Below are 21,762 nucleotides of genomic sequence, written 5' to 3'. Positions count from 1 at the left end.
GGGTTTAATATTTTTCCTAGAACTTTTTTTTTTTTTTTTTTTTTTTTTTTTTTTTTTTTTTTTTTTTTTTTTTAAAAAAAAAAAAAAAAAAAAAAAAAAGACAAAACTGTGAAACTATTTGATTCTGACAAAATCATTGTTCTGAGTCTACTTGCTGTTAGCCGTAGCATGGGTACCTAAAATTAAGCAAAATTTGAGGTAGAAAGTTAGGCTAACAAACTGCCTGATTGCCATTATTTTTGCCAATGTAATTTCTGGGCTACTAAAGCCTGGTGGAAAACAACGCTCTGCTGAATGTCATCATCAGCATAAGCATTGTTAAGAACTGGATAGAGCACTTAGGTCTGCTGAGAGTAGATTTTTTCACTAACAAAAAGGGGAGGTGAAGTGTTGCTTTCTCAGTTCTAGCCCAAACAATTAAACAAGAACAGGATTCAAACAGGAAGACTATGGGGGAGGGGGGGGGAAAGAAACAAAAAGGAGCACTTGCAAACTGTATATCATATATCTTTCCCACCACCCATAGTGGTAATGTTTGAGGTTCATACTACAATGGACAACCTATAGGAGAATTCTAGAAAGTATGGTCTCTGTACCATGCAGGTTAAGAGAAAATTAACATTAGGTTTTGTCACATGCAAGGAAAGTTGCTCCAAACCTCCTGTTTACATCAGTGTCTTCTGTCCCCAGAGTGATGCAAGCCTCTTTCACCTTTTCCAAATTCAATGGAAAAGTACCCCTTCACAACTCTACTTTCACAGTTGTCTACAAACTTGGCTACCTAAGTTCCTAAAACAGCTCTTCAACTGCTTTTCATCCGTCCCTCCTTCTCTCCCATACATTTCATGATGTTTTAAATGCTCTCTACACGATGACTCTCCTCTTGCAGTGGCCAAGGAATGGCAACGAAAATGGCAAGGAAATTGGAGAAGCAAGTACCCATTCGAACTCCTGTTCCTAGGGAATATTTGCACGACAGTTTAAAGATGCATTTGCAGATACACATGAAAGTAGTTGATGCTGGTGCCAATTTCATTGAAACACTTCATCCCAGCAGTCACTGTAGGAAGGAGACTGACTTTTACCCGGGGTGCAGATGAGATTTCCAGCTGAGCTCTGTCTTGTTGCACAGCGTACTGTTACCCGTGCCTGCGGTAGCTGGGTTACACAAGCTGCTCCAGTGCAGGTATCTCCCTTGCCTTTTTGCTGTGATAACAGTTTTCATTTCTATATATTTGGAATACTATTTCGTACGACTCCAGATGTGATAATTTCCATATTAATTCTCCCAGGATAGATTAAATATTTGGGAAATTCTGTTGATTTTATGTAAATGAGATCGTTGGGAAGCAGCAAGACAGTAATTGCATATATAAACACGTAAGTTGTCTTTCTGCAGGGAGATATTTATTACCCAGAAAACATAAAAAGATTCAAACAAGGCTTTCAACTCTCCCCAAAATGTTCTGAATGCTTAACAGAAATAGTTTTCCTTGCAGTTATACTGTGAAACAGCACATAAATAATGTTCAAAGTTTTCCTTTGCAGCAGTTTCTACGGAAATTTGAATTTTCATATTCACATTATATGAAAACCAGGGGCCAGGCAGTATTTGTCCAGTGGCCTTTTGTTGAAGAGAAGAGTAGGAACTGCTGTGTTAGAAATGTCTTCTGCAAGAAGAGAATGAAAGCAGCAAGACAAATATGAAGCCATGGGAACTGAGCTGCAAGGAGAAGAACTCGGCTCTGGCTTGAGAGTGTTTGCCTGTATGCAATATTTCTGTACCATCCAGAGTTGCTGGGGATGTAGTTTTTGATTGCCCTGACATATTATCTCCAGTTAGATCCCCAAATCAAATAATGTTGAGAAAGCTCTAGGCAGCTTGCTGAAGGCAGGCATTTTGCCTGGGGTGCTAACTACAGTCTGTGTCCCTCCCTATCACAGAACTCTGCTTTGCAGACAGCAATGCTTGCTAAAGAAAGGTCTCCTGTTCCTCCTAACAGGCATGTTATCAGAGCTCCTTTTCTGCCCTCTTCTTTCCTAATACTCTTTTAGCCTTTCCTTACTCTCCTTTCAAACAGTGCCTAGCTCCAGGGGTGCTTCTGCATCTAGATTTGCTTTGATATACCAACATCCACATCCTACTGACTCTGTCCTAGATAGGACTGAATGAACAATTCTCAGAAGCTCAAGACTTCCAAAATAGCCTAGGTCAAAGCACATGGGAATTCATTAACGCATTACATCAAAAAAAGCAGTTTCTGGGAAGTAGTTGGCAGTTGTACGCTGTTACTTGTGAGTCCTTCTCAGTTCTTTTCTTTTTCACCAGTTGGTACGTTGTGCATTTTTTTCACATCTCTACTTTGAACTCAGCACCCTGAAGTAAGAAGACACTTGAAAAAGCAAACCTTGAAGGTTCAAGAGTTGGCATTAGCCTTCTGAAGCTCTTCCCAGAGATTTGACTTTTGATAAGGATGCTGTCCTCAAATCAGGTACCACTCATCATTTGTCCAGTGTCCTAATGTTGAAAAGACAAGAGCTACTCCAGAGAAGTGCCTCTTTCTAGAGTAAAAGACGCAAAGAAGAAAAATGAACATGAAAGAGAGTTCACTGAGCTGCAAAAGGGTGATTTCAGGATGTGTGTTTATGTTCCTGAGGAGCTCAGAAAACTGGGGAAAGAAATAATTGAGCAAATGTAACTGCTCTTTTACCTGGACTAATGGTGGTTCATTTTTCCATAAAGGATAAAAAGATCCGATATAATGGAAGCACAATCACACATCTGGTTATCTTTCTTTCATGTGTTACATAGAAAATAAACCTGACACCTCACTGCAGAGCTCCAGTTTTACAATCATATACCTCCACTGATTTTTCAAGCAGTTGGTAACACCCTTGAGTAAAACAGTTGTGGAACAGATCCAGAATATGTATTATTTATTATCCATAAAGGACTGTAAATGGCAGCATATACATCCTTTAAGAGAGTGGGGCTGTGTAAAGATTTGAATAGTTTTCATAACATTTTCCTAGTTTTGTTTTTCATCTTTCAGGATTTTCGTATTTCAGCAAACAATCACACAAGAGTAAACTGCATGCATATTCCCGCAAAGGCTAAAAGATCAGTTGTAATGATTTAACTTGAGAGCTGACACACCTCTATTGGAAATGATCCACTTTTAAGATGAAAACTATGCAAAAGTGGAACACATTTGCTGTTTGCAACAATTGCTAGTATTCTCTACATTTGAGGGTTTTGAAACTGAATCTGAGCAAGGACTTTGCTGCAAAAAGCACATATTTACTAATCAAACTGTTCACAGGATTTCCCTACTCCTTCCTTGTGCTTACTAACAGTTTTTTTCAGTCCAAAACTAAGAAAAAGTACTGTATCTGTGCTTTATTTATAGAAAAAAAAAATATAAAAGCAGGTGTGTTCTCTGCAGACTACTTTTTGGATTTTTCGCAAGACATTTTGATTACTAGTTTCTAAGTCATTAATAGTGTAACCTATTCATAGTACAGAATCACAATATCTAAATCCTGATATGTGAAAAAATTCACTTCTAAAGGCTTGAAGCCTTTACCAGCATGCCTGAGGATGGGGAAAACAGTATGAGTCCAGTGACTTAAGGGATAAAAAGGTTTTTCTGGATTAATATGTAGTGTATGTTTTGTTCTTCCAGCATTATATGCCACTTGCCAGAACTGTTTGATGCTGTGAATTAGCTGCAATTTTTAATTTCATGAATAATTCACAACTCACTGCAGTGATTCCAGAAAGTCATAACACCGTATCATACATTCATATCAGTGCTCAACACTGAAGGGAATATTGTTTTGTTTCTAGAAAGTGTTATGATATCTTGGAGAGTAAGTGTAGTTCAGCTAAACATTAATAAAAACTCTTGTGTGCTTATGTCCATTTTCTTCCTTCTAATCTTCCATATAACTCACAGGTAAACATCTTTTTTAACCATGGGACCCAATCCAAAGTTACTCCATGGCCTGCACCCAGGATTTTATCACCTGTCGTGCATTTCAATGGCATTTCTTCCATTTTCTTGACTCATCAGAATTTTGCCTTCAGGACACCAAATAGTCAATAAAGTAGATGTTGCAGATCCCATCTGAAACTAAACTGAACTTCAGAAAACGTTGCTATCACCTTTCTTTGCAGACATCTACAGAGAACAAGAGGCAGCATAAAATAGGAGAGAAAACGATCCTGAAGTGGAAGTTTTACCACTGAGAGGGCCAAAATTTTATCTCTAATGATGATGGCCTCAGCTAATAGGGAAGAGATCTTCAAACTCTCCAACAAGGTTTCTAAGCCTTCCTTTGTGAGATACAGAAAATCCATGCTGTTCCAGGGCAAAGGGAGATTAGATTCATGCAGGACAGGACAGGAACCATCGTCACAGATCAAGTGTAAAATGAAAACTTAATAAATGTAGTTATGGACCAAAGAGAGAACCCTAGAAATGTGCAGCCTTGCAATTCTTATTTATCCAATATCTTGGGCAACTCCCAGAGTAGGGAAGCAGAAATGCACTAGCTTAGAGCAACTCCAAACTGATGGCTTCAGGGAGCACAGATGGGACCTATCCTCATGTGTTGTGACAGATCAGTTCCCCACCACAGACGACTTGCTAAGTTCACAGTAGGTCTCAGAAATCTGAAAGTGAGAGAGTCAGCCTTCAGCATTCAAAGAAAGACTTGTTTTTAACTGCACAAAGAGGAAGAAACATGTACCTGTCCTTCTGCCACAGTACCTGCAAATCAGGGTCAGTGGGAAAAGTACAGAGGCCAGATTATCTGTGTTTTGCTGAATCAGGTACAACTCAGCAAAAGGAGGATAAAATGCAACTAAATTGGAAAGGCAGCATTTCATGCTCTTTTGCACTAGTGCCAAAACAAAGTGCAAAAAAAAGAAAGGTTTTAGTCCAAGATATCTAGCTAAATACCTGAAATGATTTGTACAGAGTCTCAGAACTTCTTAGTTATTCTTAACTCCCTGTTATGAATAGGCTTTTGATGATTTTCCATAAAGTCACCTGTGTTTGGGGGTCTTTCAACAGTTAAAATAGTTTTAATATGGTATGATGTTAGCGCAGTAAAATAAGGAAAGTTAATGGAATTTTTTGCCATCAATGGTTATGAATAAATTAGGGGCTATTTGGAGTAATAAATATCCATACTGGTGGATAAATGGTAGTGAGTTTCAGGGTCCATGGAAATTATCCGATGAATCATTAGGATTTAGATCACATTTTTTAGTCAAAGCAGACAAAGGTTTGCTTAAGAAATTCAGAAATGCTAGAAGAAATCTACCTATAGCACTGCAAAACTGTTCATTGGAGCTAATAAGATTGACTCAAACCAGCAGACAATTGAACTATTATTCCTTTGAAAATAAAGGATTAGAAACTCGTGCACTCAGATATGGTTTCAGTTGAAACAGAGAGAACTTGGTTTGATAGACAGGGAAGGGAGTGTCTCTCTGTTCCTGACTCTAAGAAGTTAAATAAGACCCTAGAATAGCATTCGCGGCAGGTTTTCACCGTGCCTAAGACAGTGATAATGATGAGAATAATACATTTCCCTGGTAGGGTTCCACTTAGAACACAGTGTTCTGTTCTTGTCAATTCAGATTAAACAAGATATTGCGGGATTTGAAAAGTATAGAGGGAAGGTGCAGTGAACTATAAAGAAGGAATTGTACAAAAACAAGTAAACATGTGTCTTAGAGGTTCAGGGAAAACTAAATAGATAACATCTTGAACATGTGTACAATAAACCTGACAGGTGTGACGATACAGCTCCTGTAGCCATGTGTGAATGTATCCCTCCACAACAGTGTTCTATAAATATTATAGACAGAAAATGAATAGAAATTATGTTTAAGGTTACCCAAATACCCACTACAAAATAATGTTTTTGATGAAATACTAAATGAGCCATTCGGATATAGTTATATGGCTTTTGTTTTTCTTATGTACATTATACACTTGTCCTGTGAAAATATCGGGGCACTTTTCTGCTAAGGGTTTGACGGTTTCCAAGAACGGTATCATAGAAATACACGTTTTTCCCTATTTAGAAAATAATTTTGAAGTCATTTTACTGTCAGTCTCTAGTCTTTTTCATGTACTTCAGAGTGAAGGCTTGAAATGCCTTTGAGTTGAGTTGTTCTGCTGTCTTTTGCTATCCCCAAGAAAACTCAGTGCCATAAAAGAATCTGGGAAATTTTGATCTTAGTTCTGCACTGAGTTGATGAGGACTCTGATGGAGTTCAGCAGCTTTGGATGGACTAAAGAGTCCATTTTCACTGAACTTTCCATCACAGGTCCTCCACGTGGTCAAACTGTGTTTGCACTTTTGTGCAGAACGATGTAACCTCTGGGATCACTACTAGATTTTCACCTGCAAGGAGGGTTGCTGCACTCAGCTGCAAGAGGCCGTCCCTAGTACAGAGAGTAAGCTCCCATTCCTTCTTCTCGTGGTGGCCTCCAAGTGTGGGGGAAGCTGGTGTCAGATGAAGGGTAGATGAGCATCAAGTGGGAGTTGCAGACCAGGAGATCTCCACTTGAAGATGTGGAGGGCTGGAGAACTTTTCCTATGAAGACAGGCTGAGAGAGTTGGTGTTGTTCAGCCTGGAGAAGAGAAGGCTGGAAGGACACTTTATAGCAGCCTTCCAGTACCTGAAGGGGGCCTACAGGACAGGTGGGGAGGAACCGTTTACGAGGGAGTGTAGCAATAGGACAAGGGGTAATGGTTTTAAATTGAAAGAGGGGAGATTTAGATTATGTACTAGAAAGAAATTCTTTACTGTGAGGGTGGTGAGGCACTGGAACAGGTTGCCCAGAGAAGTGGATGCCCCATCCCTGGAAGTGTTCAAGGCCAGGCTGGATGGGGCTTTGAGCAACCTGCTCTAGTGGGAGGTGTCCCTGCCCATGGCAGGGGGGTTGGAACTCTATGATCTTTAAGGTCCCTTCCAACTCTAACCATTCTACAATTCTGTGTGAAATGGGGGTGGAAAACAGAGCTGGGAGAGAGACAGGGAGAGAGCAGAAGGTGGTGTCAAAAAGTGGGCCAACAGGGAGTCTGATTTGGAGAGAAGGAAACTGAGGTGGAGAACAGGAGCTGTGTTGTCCGACCACTGGGTAGAACAGGAACAGAGACATGCTGTTTGCATGGGGAGGATTGCCTATAGCCTGTCCTTTTTCAGAACTAGAAACTGAGCCCAGGGAATACATCTGTGCAGTGTGGGGCAAAATACATTGTCCTATTCCACGCTGGTCTAATCAGCCACCTAAACAGCCACTGGGGGCTCACAGTTGCCACCAGCTTTTTCATTACATGATAGAACATAAACCTAGGGAGCCAGGAGTCTGAACCCTGCCTAGTAAACCCCAGATCAGAACCTAATATTGTTCTGTCTGATTAGATACCTATGTGAAATGGGCTGCTTTTTCCTATGAGTAGCTTATCCACTTATTTTTCGGTAAAAAACCCTTATGCTTTTTAATGAATATTAAGCTTGCAAAGTAAATTCAAAGGTTGAGAAAGACCAGAACTAACATTGCTAGTGCAGTCTGATTTTTACAATATCTTTAATTACAGGATCACATATCATCTTCTACAATGCCCTTGTCTCAGTCAGGATGGACATGATATGTGGATGAACCGGGATGTGTGGGGATTGAGTTATGGTGCCATTAGTGTCTGAGTGTAGATTCAGGCCACCCTGATTGCAAAGCAAAGTACATGCATTTAAGACACTTGCCCTGGCAGCTTAAAGACACTCAGGGATGAAGGTTAAAGGGTGAAGATTAAGCCAGCAATGTATAGTAGATACCTTTACTTAACAGCAAATATTCCCATATTTGAATTGAATTAATGGTGTATGTTTCAGTTTTATCTACAGGCCACCTTCCTAACCACCATTAACTGTCTCTTTTCCAGACTCATGCCAGCAATTGTTCCTGTGGAGAGTGTTTTAGAGGATATCCCATTATACAGAATAGCAAATGTCCATTAAGTCACTAATTGAGAAGACCTCTATCCAAATTGCTCATTTCTCTTGAATGAACTGTTTTACCTAGCAGATCCAGAAACTTTTGCCCAAGACCTGCGTGTATAAAACACATTTTCTTTTCATTTGAAATGGAATACTGAACTGCAGGAGCTATGATCAGCTTCCAGTTATCTTTTTTAAATTAAAAGAAATCACAAATTAAAAGAAGACCCAGAAAGAACATAGAAACTCATTTCTATTTTCTGCCCCTTTCTATCTGCCCAGCCGTATTCACAACTACAGCTGGTACAGAGCCCAAATAAATGTTGCTGCAGAGAAATGTATCCATTTTAGTGTAGTAGCTTGTGTGATTTCTCATAAACGCTTTACAATAATGACAGCCACAGCTCGGAAGCTATCATGGTCTTTTTCCCTGGAGAGCAATATGCAAACCATACTTGGTGTTTAACCTTTTCTGAGAGGGCAAATGAGGCAGGAGTCAGGCATAATCAAGAACTAGAGGGGGGAAACTATATAATCAAACACATTTTTCAAAAATGTCATTCAATTAGTTTGTTCTGGTTTGTTTCAATGGGTCTTTTTCTTGGTTTTGGTGGAGGGCAAGGGGTTGGGGAGAGGGGCACTAGTTGTAAAAATATTTCATCTGGTCAGATTGAAAAAAAAAATAAAGCTTTTCCACATTAATTTACATATTGGCCAGACAGTTACCTCACTTGACTGAATCAGGGACCTCCCTTTGGTCTTTTCCCCATGTGGGGCAAAGTGGGAATATCAGTTTTGTACAGGCACATGCCCTCCACCTCCATGTATCCATGGTGCTACAGCACATCGAGGATCTGCTTGTGCCTTTGGCCTTGTAACAGCAAAGTCTTTGGTAGCTCTTGCAACTGATTTCAGTGCATGCAAGATGAAACCACTCATAAGGACGCAAAATACCCATGGCCATCTCTAAACTTGAAAGAAAGAGCTAAAGAAGAGATCCTAAATTCATTTGCAGTATACTGTAGTATACTATGTTAATGGTAGCCCGTCTTTACTGCTAAAGAGCACACACGAGCTTCTAATCTGAATACAGATCCTTTATTAACTCACTACTGAGCATGAGCCTTTGTGTCTGGAACAAAATGTTGCTGCGGCAGCCAGATACATATGAAAGACCTTTGTGCTATAATGGCCACTGCTAGTGTGTTTTACCCTCTCAAAAATCAGAGCTATTGCCACGTATTTAGCATGTTACAAATACATATCTCACAACTAATTTGACATTAAAATTGTTGTAGTCGTTGTTCTGAGGGGGGATTTATTTGTTGGGCTTTTTTTATTTTTTCTTTTCCTTAAGTGCTAGGGAGGTAAATGAGAACATAATTACATTGTCAAAGTCAATAATAGCAAGCAGCCTCTGTCAGGTCTTGCTGTGCTCAGCACTGTTTCACAGGAACTGCTGGGGAGCTCTTCCGCCACCAATCCATTTGGCTCCATTTAAGAACTGAGTACAGGAAGGTAGTTATTGTACAAGATTAGTTTCCTGTATGCTGCAAATTGGCAGTAGCAGAAAAATACAGGATGAATTTATTAGCTTGCAAGGTCAGCTAATAAAAAGAAAACTATGTAACTCGGACTGTTGTTTACTTTAAGTCCGAGGACTTATTAGACTTCATGCAAAATTTAAACTAGTTAACTCCTGCATTTCCAGCCTGCAAAATCATTACAGAAAAAAAAAAAAAAAAAAGGCAAAAAACCCACTCAACTTTAATACAAAACCTGGTCTGGATGTTCATATTCAAGGAATTTAGCAGGGTTAGAATGCCTTGCTCTTTAAAAAAACTGTATTAAATATACAGATCTTGACATCCACAGGCAACTGCATCAGTTGTTTTGTCACTAATGTAGAAAGAATATAATGATAAAGATGATCCTATAATAGTTCATTTGTGCAATGACCACTAATATCAAGTTTTGGGAGAGATTGCTGTTGCTAATGAGATAGAGAATTTGGCCTTAAAACATATTTTAATTTAAGTTCAAGGGAAAAAAAAAAACATACTATTTGGACAAAAGATAGTGTTTAAGATGATAACAACATTGTGGTGTTCCTGGGGAACAATATATGATGTAAATTTGATTGATATGTGCCTTTTCCTTCCACAGACTACAAATGGACTGACAAAACAGTACCACTATTTCAGAAAAAAGTAACTCTGTGCTTCAAACAGCAGATAATTGGGGTAAGTTCAGTTAAGTTTTCTCCAGAATCTGAACACATATACACACACACTCACACACACAAAAGGGGAAATCTGGATAAAAAGAGAGGTGTTGAACTCTGTTGTAATACCTGTACAATAAACTTACTCCAGATTAGCAGTCAGAAATTCCAAGTACTTAGATTTTTGAACTGGATTTTTTTAAAGCTCCTAAATATGTTAGGTAGTCATAGCAGTTAAGTGCTCAACTTACTTTGAAGCACTTTGAAGTATATGAGGCACTCATTCACATCACTTTTTTCCTAAGAGAAAGATTCAGGCTGGAGCCTTGAAATACACTAATGCGAGCACTTTCTAGCAGCCCAGCACACCTAACCTCTGCTCCTCACCAAGGCATAGTGTCACTTGCTCTTTGGGCAGGAGAACACCAGGACTTAAGCTTTCCTTCTTGCTCCTGGTCATAAGGTGGAACAATGGGACATGTTACCTGCTTCCCTTTACTGAGTCTTTTTCATCTTATCCAGGAAATCAGCACTCAGATCTGTCTCTTTTAAATAAGTAGGTCAGTGTCTCTGCCTTCTCCACCTGGTAGAGGCACATATCCCTCTGTGTGTCATCCTAGAAAGTGCAGTGGTTAGTTTTGACAGAGAGCAAAGCATGACTATTTTTTAAAATAAAAATTAAAGTAATACAGGGCATGCAGGCAGGAACTTAATACACAGTTTAAATACATGTGTGGTGGAGAGGCAGGGCCAGGATCATCAACACCGTCCATCTACTGCCAACTCAAAGTCTGATAAGAACACAAGAGTTGTTAGAGTTGCTGGTTTGTGGTGGCCAGAGGCGATGACTGCTTTTTAAATGAAAAGACAAGGAAAGGCTGCTTGCAGGCTTAAAATATTGACTGGTAGAAGTCTTAACAGCATGAAATCAAATTTTGCTGATCTTGTTCAACTGCTCTTCCATCAGATGGTTACTCTGAAAGGTCTGCTGAGCTACTGCACCTGTGACACCAAACATCCAAAGTCAGTCTTCAAGGGCAAACCTCTTTCTAAATAGAAACATCCAAACAGTTTATCATCTACCTTAGAAGCTCACTGTTTATCAGATTCAATTAAGTCAATGAAGGGTGAAGGATGGAAGAATAGGGTTATGATGACTGTTAGCAGATCAGAGTATTAAAGGAAAGCAGTAGATAGTGTGGGTTATTGTACTTAGTATACTCTTTAGCGCTGTGGGAGACTGAGCTTTCCTCTTCTCGAGGCCCCATGTCCCAGCAGGGTGTTTTACCAGGACCCAGAGCCCACTGATCCATCTTTGGCAATGGAAAGCTGGGCCACACTGTAGCCAAGGCAGAGCAGGCAAAGACAAGGCTGACTAAGTGGGAAAGTGCTTTCTGGATGTTAACATCAAAGTAATATAGCAAAATGAAACCAGAAGTTTTGCTGAGAGTAGGAACCAACTCCTGTTCTGGCTGAGGAAACCTGGGAGTTCAGCTGCTTACACTGCTGTCTGCCTTTCTGTTGAGTGCCTAGTCTTAGATAAAAAAAACCCAAGAGTTAATATTGCGAAATGCAGGAGGACAAAGGCACAAATTCCTCTGTCCTGTTTGAACACACTTCTTCTAGCCAGACTTCCCACAGCTGATGAAGGTACATAGTCTGCCTCTAAGGCAAACGTGCAGCTCCATTGTGCAGGCAGCCTCATCTGGTTTCACTGTCCAGCCACACGCAGGGGACCTTCTGTGTGCCCAGATGTTGGGGCACACCTTGGCTATGCCCTGACCTCATATCTGATTAATGCCCACCTCATAGTCACACCAGCCTGCACTCAGGGAAAGGAAACCCAGGTGGGAGCCACATCACCAGGGAAGCAGGACTTTGATGTGCACTGTGGTACAGCCAGGCAAGTAAATCAGGGCTCACCCTCAGGAACCCCACTAACGCTCCAGAGATGCTCCCTGCTCGCTACTGCAGCAGTTGGGTGGGGAGGCCTCCCTGCCTCACTTAGAGGTTCTCTGAGTCACCCTCCCTTACCTGAATTAGCCCAGAGTGGGATCCAGCCCCTTAAACTGGGACTCCAATCAACTTCAGCTTCTTCCCAGCACTGCCCCCTCCCTACAGACCCCTCCCACTCCCACAGATGCAAGGAAAGGGGACAGTTATTTTCCATCTCTCCAGTCTAAGCCTGGGTAACCAGCAATGTGAGTGGTAGAGGGCAGTGGGAGAGTAAACAAGGCACTGTTCCCAGCACTGCTTATGCTTTTCTTATTTAAGTGTCATCAGATAAAGAGCATCAGGAGCAGGGGCAAGAACCCAGCCCCTCCCTTCTCCCAGAGGAGCACCTTCACAGCTACAGTCTCAGATGCCTTCTTGTTTATTAATCTCTCCCTTAGACTCCTACAATCCTGGACTGCCTCAGTGAAGCCCCAGCCATGCCTCATGCACTTTGCGTGCCCACTCCATATGATTTTTAGCCAGCTTCAGATTTGCTGATCTCCTGCGGCAAATGAATTAGAGTGGGAATGGAGTGCGAATCTGTGGAAATAAGTCACCTAAAATGCAGTTTTCTGAAATGTCTCAAGTCACCTCTAAAAAGCGCAAGGAAGACAAATGTAAACTCTTTTGAGAATAAGGAGTGTAATGTACAGCATCAGATAGGGAGGCTAGAACAATTTGCCGCACACAAGACTTCAATGCTCAGTCTCTTATTATCTGTAGTCAGCAGAGGCAGATGCTGTGCCCTTAACACTATCATTCTGTAAAATTAGAGATTAAATGTAATGATGTCAGAAGCAAACACTGACCCAGGGTTTCAGACTGTTCGACAGACCAGCCACCCAGGGTTTCTCCTGGAAAATCAGCAACTGCCTTAATTCAGGATCCAAAGATTACAGTCATCAGCAAAATGGATCTTTTCCTTGTCCAAGTCATCTCTAGGAAAAAAAAAAAAAAAAAAAAAAAGACAGAAATACTGTTTGGTGGCACATAGTTACTGTAGATCAGATATAAATCCACTGATGTAGTAAAATTATTCACCAATGCCAGTTCATACTACCTGATGATCTGGATTTGGTTCCTGGGATGTCCACTGCCTCCTGAAAGATCTTGAGTGAGTCACAATGTGTTAAGAAGATTTCATTGAAAGGGATTTTGGGGGTTACATTTTTATTGTAAACTAAGCAGATTTGGGGGCTTTGGTAAGTGAGGACAGTCAAGAAATCAGAGGTAACTTTCATTTTCATGTGAGCCACACTGAGAAGAATATTGAAGAGTGTTTTGCAAATGCTGGTCCTGAGCCAGAAAGCTTTTACTTACATACATAGCCCTGATCACTGAGGTTCCCCACCAAAATAAATGAAAACACTCACTTGAGAATTACCTCTCAGAACAAGAGTTGCTCACAGCCTGGTGTCCACCAGAGCCACATGGCTGTAACCTGGAAGGCACAAGGGCAGATGCCTTGTCCACCAGAGCCACATGGCTGTAACCTGGCACAAGGCACAAGGGCACAAGGGCAGATGCCTCCTCCTGCCTGCTCCTCTCCATCTTGCAAAAAGGGGGCCTTGAACAGGATAGGAGAGAGCAAGTGTCCCTTTCCTTCCCCTATTCTCTCCCAGAGGGAAGTGAGATGGCATCTTGAAATCCTACCTCAGTGACCCACGAAGGCATATAAGATTTTAACCTCTAATTTAATCTGGGCAAGGTTTAACAATGTAGCCAAGCTGGTCTAGGGCAGGAAGTAGAGTAGGTCTTCATTGAGACACTGTGTGCAACAAAGCGATTCCCTGTTTGGGCAAGAGGAATTTGTTATAAGTCTGCCTCCGTCAGAGAAGAGAGTCACAAAAGAAGTGGTATTGCCTGGTTTCCAGGATGGTCAAGTAATTGTGAGCAAGCCATGGCATGATGCTGAACAAGTAAGATAAGCAGGAAAGAGTTTGTGTTCACCTGAATGGTGATTGCATAAAGCTTCCTTTCTACTGTTTAGTTATCTTGGTCCTTACAACTAAAATAAGTGAAAATGCAAGCTCTGAGGGAGCAAGAATTTGATTCAGTTTTTAATCCTAACACAGCCTGCCTTTTAAATTACAAACTAAATCCAAGTTTTATCAATCTCTGCCCCACAGTCTTGCTGAGATTTTTCACATTCCTTTGCCAGCCAGTTTAATTAGAATTTTAAGGCTTTCATGTTCAAAGTGTCCACTCCGAACTGATGGGGTCAGCAGAGTTCAAAGCAAAGGATGAAAAACTCCAAAGTCTCAGAAACAAGCCCCAAAGCTTTATCCCAGCTTCACAAATGCTGAGAAAGTTTGGATCTGGAGGCAGAGATTGCAGTTTGAGTTTGTAGGCAGAAGGGAAAGTTATGTTTTTCACACCATGGGGCATCTCCACATGTTGTGGAGCTGATCAACCTTTCCACAAATCCTGAGCCAACAGAGATGCTCCGGAGACACTTAGTCTGGAAAAGAGAATATAGCCACTTCTCTTGCTTGCTGACCCCACCACTAGGCTGAAGATTTACACCTGGAGAATTTTTGTCAGCAATACTGAGATACGCATATTTATGAGGGGGCACTTGAATATAGGGGGTCATGCCAGGCATCACTGGTGAGAAATATTAGCCCTATCTTCCTGTTTGTAGTTATGACTTGTCACATTTCCCACAAAAAAAAAAAAAAACCCTGAAAGATAACTTTAAAAAGTATATAAATTACAAAAATATTTACAATGTAGTGCATGTTCACTGAGCTGTTTGCACATACATACCCAAATTGTTACAAGTTGCATGTCTGGTTTTGAAATTCCTTATGCTTATAGAGTAATAAGGGACATGATAAACTCTTGTGACAGCATTTCTAGAATTATGCAAAGAATACAATATAAAGATTTATTCCTACCCACTAGTGCAGAAACACAGGGCTAAATGAATAAAAGAATGAATACACACACTGTAAAAAACACTCTTCCCTCCAGGCGAGATTAGAAGTCTGGTTAAACTGTTCCCCATGAAGTCCATCATGCGTAGCCATGTGCACTCTGCATACAAAGAAAACAGTCTCGTCTGAACCATACCAACAGGGTCTGAGTAACCACCCAAGACAGTCATGTTTGGGTGTTCTTTACCCATTCCCAGTTTACAATTCCCTGCCAACTAGAAGTGGATATACCTCACGTTTACCCTGAACCAGAGTACATGAAGCTAAGTACGAAGTGTCATTGGTACATAAAGACCAACATGTTATATCAATATATGCTTTCTGTAAACACTGGTGTAGCAGCAAATGTTACAGTGGAATAGTAGAGCTACATCCCACAGCTGGGGTCAGGGCCAGTTTAGCCAAGATCATTGTGTGCATACTGAGGCTGTATGTGTGCATATGGGGTCAGGGCCAGTTTAGCCAAGATCATTGTGTGCATACTGAGGCTTTTCCTGTCAGAACTGTATCCGTCAAGATATAACACTTGTTGGAGCCACAGGTGTTTATCTGGCTGGAGTGCATAGTCTTACCTGGCTTAAGGAACAGGAGAACAGGTCATCTATCTGAAGATGGAGGACACCCACAAAGTTGCAGTAAAATTACTGTCACCCCAGTTTTCCTGATCAAAGGACATATAAACTCTCCCAGCTTGTGAGAAAGAGGACACTCAGAGGAATGCATCTTTTGGCCCTGAAAATATACACAGCAGCCAAAGCTCAGGAAAAGGAATTGGAAAGCTAAGGAAAGGTGTTGATTAAAAGAGATATTGAGGAAAATTTGGAGCAGAGGAAGACTGGCAAAAGGGGAAGTAGAAAAACTCTTGTCACAGTCTGGACTAGTCACATAAGACCAGTAAAAGGGGTGAGGAGAAGATGTAAACGGTATGGGGGAAAGTGGTATGGTTTTCTCCCTTTGGACCTATTATTCTCCTCTTCCTTCCTGTGTCCCTTTTTTTTTTTTTTTCAATAAATTGTTCTATGGACATAATGTCACAGATGTAAATTTCAATAAGAAGCCAAATCAAAACAAGGTTTCAGTAACTGTAAAGATCATCTATCCTGCTCTGTGGATAACTCTACAGCAAGCTGGCCCCTAAAAATACTACAGAGAGCTGTGACTCATGCTCACAAGCATTGGCTGATCAATGGAAACTTTGAGGAGTCTTTTGTAGGTATTTGTGTATGAGAACATGCACATAAGAGAGACAAAGAGCAGGAATGTGTTGCTATTAGATACCTCACTGTGTCCTGATGAATCCAATGTGTGAAGGTAGCACTTATTCTGCACTCCAGAAGGCATGCTGTGTTATTCCGCTGGTACAATTGTTTTGGTCCTCTTATCAGAGCATATGTTAATGGCTTTATGCTACTTACACTGAGAGCTGGAAATCGCTAAGATTTTCAAAGCTCCATCAGGGAGGAAGTAAGAATGGTAGATGCCCCAGAAACACCCTACAGAGAGATTTAGCTCCTAGCTGCATTTTTACCTTTAGACTGTTTTTTCAGGCACTTATTATTTTCTCTCAACTTGCAGAGACACCTATTTTCAGTAACATCTCCCAATGGAGGAAAAAATGCTATTCATTTTCACTTATATTAATTAACTGAGAGTAAAATCTCCTTCTGAAATACCATCAAATTAGTAGAGCAGAATAGCATATTAGCTTGAACACATCAAAGTGCTGAATGAAGCTGCTCAGCATCTGTAGTAAAGCATCTTATATGCTTGCTTTGTAAATCATAATAAAGAAAAAAGTGATTTGTACAGTAGTTTTGGCAGCTTTTGTGTTTTCTGTCATATTTTTCACCTTTTTATTCCTGTCACAGAATACTGTATTTATATTATTAAAACCTTTAGAATAATGAAATATGTATCAGGAAATATCAGTAAATACAATTAAGCACTACACAGTTGCATTAGAGCACTTTCTCAGAGAATTAATGAAATAATGTGATCTGCAATGGCATATTTCTTTCTGCCTTTTCTTTTCAGCTTTTCATGCTTCTTGATCACCCACTGCAAAAATCAGCCCTGAGAGGTAAAGCAAAAAATAAAAAGCTTCTTCAAAAAATGACAAATTTGTGAGACATTAAAACCCCTCTGAGAGATTTTACAAACATGTGTTTAGAAACACAGTACGGACTAACGATGGCAGCTGATGTGATATGGAAAAAAAATAGTTAATGATCCTAATTCTGTCAGGTTTCAGGAAAAACTGGGAGACATATTAATGCTCTGCAAGAGCATAATCTGTGACTGCAGTGGATAGAACGACCCCACATGCAGCTTTCTTGCATGGATTACTTCTTCTCAATGCAAAGCAGACTTCGTTAGATCAGAAAAATGATTTTCTTCTCAGGTAGCCTGCATCTCTCTTCCCTTGGTCGTCCTATGCTATTTTACCAGAAATCTTTGACCAGAGTCAGCAGCAGGAGCAATTTGCTCTCTTTTAGGAAATGCCTACATAAACTATCAAATAAACCCTACAAGGACCAGATTCAGACAGCTGTGGCTGCGACTCACTGTCCATATTATTTGGTGCAAGAAAGCAAACACCACATCAGGAAGGGCTACAGCAGAAGGATGTGTAATAAGTGAAAAGAAAGGGGTTGCAGACATGTCCTCAAGTAAATCTGCGTAATTGATAACTGATCTCCACCTATAAAAATCTGTGTGTCCTCCATGCTCAATAGCAAAACCCCATGATACCATTGCATTTTGGAAGCTCCATGCAATTCCAGGCCATCCCCCTGAGAAATTATGAGGTTGCCCAGGAAAAGCTTGCAGATAGTAGACAGGGACCAGCAAAGGTGTGGAAGGGCTGCTCTGTGAGAGGGAATTAAGTTGCCTGAGATCTCTCAGCCTGGGAAGGAGGCAGAAAAATATGATAGGAGTCTTAGGAGACAAGAATGGCATACAGAAGTTTGAAGAGGGAATGTACAAAAGCTATTGCTTCTTCAAAACAACCGAGTTTGGTTTTTTTTTTCTCACATGGCATGTAATTAAACTATGGGACTTTTGGCTCCTGCAGGATGGTAGAAAGCCAAAAATATACATAGCTTTAAAACTAACTTCACAGACTCACAGAAGGAAAATCTATTGTGAGCTACTAAGAGGCAAGATATCACCTTTGTGCCAGGTGGACTCTAGCCCACTGCTGATGAAAGGCATAGCTAAGGAACATTCATTATACTCCACTTGTTTTTATACTCTTCCCTTATCATAAGTTACTGGACTGTGTCAGAGAGAAGATAGGGAGCCTATCAGACCCCTATGCTCTGTTTCAGTACAGCTTGTTCCTTAGATCCTTACATTAACTATATTTACAATGCAGGAGCTCAGATCCAGCCAGTTCCTATATCAGTAAAGACTGGCTGTTGCTTGCACAATTAATAACCAGGAGGCATGGTTATACCTTAAAAAACCAGTTCTTTGGCTCCCATCACATCAGAAATTTCTGGTATTGAGAAATATCTGTATATATACCACATATATTCAGTATATATCTATATACCAGTGACACCTTTGGCTCAGAGCAACCAATCAGTGTATATGTAGCTCCAGGTCAAGCACTGATGCCTCGAATCCATCTAGCAGCCAGCTAGACCATGTAAGTGAACAATGCGAATGAAAAGAGAGTAGGTGATGTAGTCACAGCAAAGCAAGGAAAAGGACATGTGTAGGAGCTATGGAACTGCATTTTGAGGAAGGCAGATGTTTGATGAAAGTTTGAAGTTTTGCAGTAGGAGAAGGAGCTACAGCTTGGAGCTTGTAAATCATTGCATTAACTAGTCCCTTTTCATGAGTGGGAGAGTTCAGTTTGTTGAATTAGTATATTTTCAATCAGTATTGATATTGCTATCACTAAGAAAACAGGACCAGATCCTAAGAACATGGAATTTATCACCAAAACGTTAGCTGATTTAAGTGCATTTAACATCTATCTTCATCAATTACCCCAACTGCAAAAATGAAAGAATTATTATACCTCACTGTGATATCATCTTGCTCAGCTCCTATCTGTTTTAAATACTTTTGAGATTTATTGTGTTTACCAGCACTGAAAGAAGCTTCATGTGAGTGGAAAATAACTAAGAAAGAAGAAAGCTCAGAACTTTAGAAAAGAGTCTGTATTTTGTCCAAATAAATACTTTTATAGATTTCACATAAAAAATAGCTTAGTGATTTCCCCATTCAGCTCAATTTTCTCTGAAATTAAAAAGCACAGGAATACAGCTGAGAAAATAAGCTCTGGCTAGTTGTACTTTGTTTACATTTTATTTATGTGGATCAGCTGCAAAACAGAGCATTAATGCTATCCATCTTTAATGAACCTTTGTACAAAGGACAGGGAGTTTATGAGGACTAAACCCTGCGAATAATATTGGACTTCATAACTAAGTCAGCACAGTAGGACTAAAATGCTTTATTGGATCTTATTCACAAGAGGTTTATACTATACCGCTGATATCTTCCATTTCACTTAATCATTTTTATGAACACAAGCCGAGCCCCTACTGCAAACTGCCACCAGAGAGCTTAGTAGTCTAAATGATACTTCACCAAAGCTTCAGAAAGTCTCTTTGTTCTGGAGAAAACACACTAAATAACAGCAACCTAACCCTCTTGGCTTCTTATTTGATTTAGAAGTTATTTGTCTCCACTCTTCCTTGGTGGGATCATATGCATGAACAGAGACATTATTGAAATGTATCTGTCATTCATCTGTATTGCCACAGCCTGCATTGTCTTTAGGTAACTCAGTAAGCACAAGGTCATTTATTTGCATTTCCTGAGGGCAAGAAGTTTAGTAACAAGGTTTTGTAACCTAGGTGACTTTCTATTAGTAATATTACTACATCACTTTTATCTTCTATAGAGACCATTATGGCACTTGTCATTGTCACAAGTGTCAATAGTTATCTCCCAATTTATGACAGTAGGTGGACCTTTAAAGTAGTTTTTGCTTACCCAAGCACACCCTTACTCCGTTACTTGGCCTCTTGTGTGAGCAGGGGTCTGAGGGATTTGACAGAACGCCATGTTTGTAGCAAGGAATTAAACATGCTCCGAGCTGTACTCCGGCTTTAAGACCAACTGGCCTACAACTGATGGTGTTCATACACCTGAGTGCTCTTGGCCTCCGGAAGAGTTTGCTCACACCCAGACTGCCTATGGGAAATTATCCCAGCCCCATAAAGCTCCCAAGCCATCCCAGGGATTGGAAGAGTGCCAGCAGATTTAGGCCAGAACCAGGGCACAAAGCACCCGAGCAATTCACCAGGACAAGCAGGGTCCATGGACTTCAGTTGCTCTGGAGTTTGTGCCTCGGCTCTCTGTTGGGGATTGTGGGTACTTCACTGGAACATTTTGAACCTCCAGATAATGAAGATCACAAGGTGCTCAAACACAACAGTAATGGGGAGGGACAGCAGGGGCATAGAGGTGTAAAAAAAATACGATACTCCTTCCGTACTGACAGTAGACACGCTATGCCTTGTAAAAGTAATTGAGAATAGCAATACTGTCAGCTTAGCTCTTCTTGGTAGTACAGTGAAAAGCATCAGCACACTTTAACTTGCATGAGGGTGCAGGAATGCATCTCTAAGGAGCTACAGTGCATTCAGAGAACAAAGGGAATACCCCACACAGAGCACCACTAAAGAGATTTCATTCCCTGTTGAAGAGCAAGAAGAAAAAAATGTGTAAACTATCAAGAAGAGATACTTCTTCACAGAAGTATTCATTTTAATTGGCTTTTCATAGTCATCCTCTTCAAACAACACAAAAACTGTCTTCTGACAGTAGCAAAACTGCTCCTGCATTTATTAATTGATGGCAGTATAAAAGAAAGTAATTAAAAATTCCATGAAGCCATTCATTCTGCCTGTCCCACATGCAGCAAGACAGTCTTTCCCACTGTGCTAAAATTAACCGTTTCAGAGAAACCTATAAACAACGTGAACTGCAATCAATAACACCCTCATCTGCCAGCAGCATTGCCAAGTGACAGCCAATCTAGCCAGCACTGGGACTGACCGCTCAGACTACTTTCATCAGATTGAGTCCTGGTGATCAATACAAAATATTTAACACTTATACCTCCTGCTTTGCTCAAGCACTAAGAGGAAAGGTTGAAACCAGTTTACTGTATGGTGCTCTCCCATCACCAGGTTTGTTTAGTCACGAGCACGCATTATTGGTTCCCAAGAACTTCCCAAGTTTTATCCCCACATTCCACAGATTTTACAGGGAAATAGCTGGTGAAATCTCTAAAAAACAATCTGTACGAGGATTATTAACATATGTTCACAAACCCTTAAGTCTGCTTTTGCACGCACCCTGAATAGCGTGTGCTTTTTATTTATTTATTTATTTTACAGTAATCCCATTACCTTTTCTACTGATCAGGGCAGTCTGAGTCTGCCCAGCTGATTAGCTATTATTATGTCAAAATACTTTGTAATCCTCTCTGATCTCTTCTTAACAGTAATGCCAGGGTAGTGATACTCTTGTTTGAATATGCTCAAACACGCAAT

Source organism: Calidris pugnax, unplaced genomic scaffold (assembly GCF_001431845.1).
Source record: "Calidris pugnax isolate Ruff unplaced genomic scaffold, ASM143184v1 scaffold69, whole genome shotgun sequence".
NCBI classification, from domain to species: Eukaryota; Metazoa; Chordata; class Aves; order Charadriiformes; family Scolopacidae; genus Calidris; species Calidris pugnax.
The sequence above is the reverse complement of the archived record's forward strand: the minus strand, read 5'-3'. Positions refer to the sequence as shown.